This window comes from Populus euphratica, unplaced genomic scaffold, assembly GCF_000495115.2.
Source record: "Populus euphratica unplaced genomic scaffold, PopEup_1.0 scaffold3520.1, whole genome shotgun sequence".
Taxonomy (NCBI): Eukaryota; Viridiplantae; Streptophyta; class Magnoliopsida; order Malpighiales; family Salicaceae; genus Populus; species Populus euphratica.
This window is the reverse complement of record NW_011503219.1, coordinates 1-3319: the sequence shown is the minus strand read 5'-3', so window position 1 is coordinate 3319 and position 3319 is coordinate 1. Positions and strand designations below refer to the sequence as shown.

The following is a 3319-nucleotide window of genomic DNA, read 5'->3' as shown; positions in this document are numbered from 1 at the left end:
TTTTTAATGTTTTAATCAATTCATTTTGAACTTTTCTTCTCTAACAGTTTTATTTAGAGCTATGACATCATAATCCAATCCAATCAAGCTATATACAAAATAAGTGCACCAGTGAAATGATATCACCAAATAATTTGATGTCGTGATATATATATATATATGCATTCTATCCAGGCAGTAGAAAACACAACATTTAAGTCAATAGAAGAAGCAGAGCAAGAACTAAAGTAGCATGCATTTCCAACAGATTTAAGAAAACAATCAAACTATTTTGTTGTCTCACAGCAAGGCAGCATTAGATGCGAGGTCTAATGGCCACAAGGGCAGACCTCGTTCAGTTTTCCAAAGTTGACAAATTGCTAAATCTGAAAGTGTCTTAAATTTTCAACAGTCTTACCTATTGCCTACCATCGCTGAAATGATATTAAGATTGCTACCTATAAAGCATTTCTATCATCTGCATATCCAATTATCTATAAAATTCCTAAACTATTCCAGGATGTCACCATATTGACATTAGATTCTGACAGTGATAACGAGTATATAAAATGAAATAACAAAAACCACCAGTATAATTCAGAAATCAAAACCATCATAGGGCTTTTTATTGGTACATTATAAGGTATGTTAGATTTTGAGCTACACAAATGAGGGTTAGATTTGAACCTGGACCTCCATGTTGGAAATCCAAACCCAAGCAAACAGGGTGTCACCTCTGGAATACCATTGATAGTACTTGCCATTTTAATTTTTTTCCCTTCTTTAGCAACACACAAAATGCTATTGAGCTCGTGGTTTAGCAGATTATTTCCCCATCAAAAGCCCACATCAAACAAACAAAAGTCAATAATTGAATATAGATCAACTGAATATTGACGTGCCTTCGGAGTGCCAACAGCAATGCTTATATCAATGTAGTCTCTGTATATGATATCATCTCCATCAATTACAGCATTGGCAACTGGCTGATACTGAAGTGCACTAACAGCAGCCTGCAAGTAACAGTCAGAAACACACATCACACAGTAACAGTCTAACATCATCAATCCATCATAACATACATGAATTTGGTATTTTATACAATTGATATTTTATGTACCTTGACAAATCCTGACATAAATCCTAACTTCACTCCATGCTTTTCAACAAATGCATCCTTATAATCTGAACGAAGCTTCATCAAATTAGTCCTGCATTATACAGCAAACCATGTTAAAATAAATTGAGTTGGAATTGCACTTTGCTAGCCATCCAAAGAATGACAAAAAAGAAGAAGATAAAACTAAGTTGCAGTTCAAAAGGCATAATAATTCCATCGACTCTTTCTTTCCTTTTTCTCCAGTAGAAACAATATATCAAACATGGAAAAGACACCAATTGCAGAATGAAATTCATCAAAACATGAAAAGAATTTGGGGTAGTAGTTCAGACATGAAATCCATTTAAACAGACATGTTTCGGCTTTCAACCATTGATGATGGAAAAAGAAACGATGACTTTCAACTCACATATCAACCTCATTGAATGTGGTCAGCATTGCAAATGTATTTTGTGAATCTTTCAACCGTGTTGCAACCCGTTTCCTCAGCCTTGTCATGGGAACCTAGAGTGAGAAAGTATGAAAACACTTGATAGAGAAATTCATTACCACTAAGGCAGAGAGTAAAATAAATGTAATCATGCATTTTCACACAAAAATGAATAGATCATTATAAAACTCACTCTTCTTTCTCTTTCCTTAGGTGGAAGTTGCGGTTCTGAAGGTTTAGGAGGTGATGAAGGAGCTCTAGCTGCTGGTTGTGATGGAAACAGTGTTTTTTCCTTTCCTTTGAGGGAGGAAGTTTCAGTCTTAGTCGTTCCTTTTCCTATACTCTGCTGGTGGTGGGGTCTGAGAAGCAGTCTTTTCTTGTGAGGGCGGAGCAGCTTGTGGTACACCTTCACCTGATTTTGAAATAACAGCAATTTTGGTACCCGGTTCCACAGTTTCACCTTCCTTGGCTACAAGCTACTAGCAATTAAATATAAAATAAAAGGGGGGGATCAAAACAGCAGCACGTATCCATTGATAACTGTGAACAGATGAGACAAAAACTATCAGACTTCACAAGTTTGATATTGCTATAGTTCATAAATATTACCTTTTGAATGGTGCCGGCTTCAGGACTAGCCACATCAATTGTGACCTGGTGGTAATAAAACAATTCAATCATGTTAATCATACTGATTTTCAGAAACAACCAATATCCATTTTTCAGAGTCACCTACTATCTTTCAAGGATTACCTTGTCAGTTTCAATCTGAGCAATGGGCTCATCAACTTCAACCCTGTCACCAGGATCTGCTCATAATATGTCAATTGCCATATTCATTTTGAGTATTTGTTGAAATGTTTGGATAACATGTTAAAAAAAAAAAAAATTGATGTGTGTTTGATTGCTTAAATGACCTAAAATCACCAACTTCAACCCTGTCTTTTCAAGAATTTCGCCAAGGTGCCATCAGTAATAGATTCACCCATGAAAGGGACAACTGCATCAACTAGATCTCCTACAAACCCACAATCAGGGGAAAAAAATTAACACCATTAAGAAGCATAAACTCTAAATAAAAATAAACAAAAATGAACTTATAAATTACCAGTATCTGAAGAAAATGATCTACTCCTCAATGGAATAAAATATTCTGGACGAAGTATTGCAGTAATTTCCCTGTATTAATTAGGAACTGAAACCAAATATAACCAATATACCAACAGGAATAGCACAGATATAAAAGAGTCAGTCAGCTCACTAACCTCCTCGGTTTATTCGAATATGCACGACAACATTGGCTCCCTAAAAGAAAAAAATATACGGAAATAAAGGGGCTTAGATGAAGTTATAAAAAGTTGTAAAATATCAAGCAAAGAACAGAAGCAAGTTGACAATAATAATAATAGTAAAATATCAAGCAAAGAACAGAAGCAAGTTGATAATAATAAAAAGAACAATATTACCTAAGGTAGTGCAATAACTAAAGCTGCCGACGGCATGCCTACACCCCTTACCATTGCTCAGAAGCTGTACAGATAGATTCTTCTACTTCATTACTTGCTTACGTATATAAATTACTAAATCTCCACATTTCTTACCCAACAATGTCCCAAATTCACTTGTAATTGGAAAATGAGGATTGATTATTCAAAGAAAGGCAGGCAGAGGTACCTCGTTTTGGCCGTAACCTCTCGCCCTCATCGCCGGATGCTTAATTCGCGAGACTGACTGAGACCGTTTACACTAAGGAGATTAGTTTAAAATAAAATTAAAGAATATAAAAAAAT

At 35.3% G+C, this 3319-nt stretch overlaps 1 pseudogene; it reads right to left on the bottom strand.

Moving 5' to 3' along the window:
• The window catches only part of LOC105119712 (dihydrolipoyllysine-residue succinyltransferase component of 2-oxoglutarate dehydrogenase complex 2, mitochondrial-like), a 9592-nt pseudogene extending 6280 nt beyond the window's left edge, over positions 1-3312 (bottom strand).
• Positions 3313-3319: the final 7 nt, after the last annotated feature.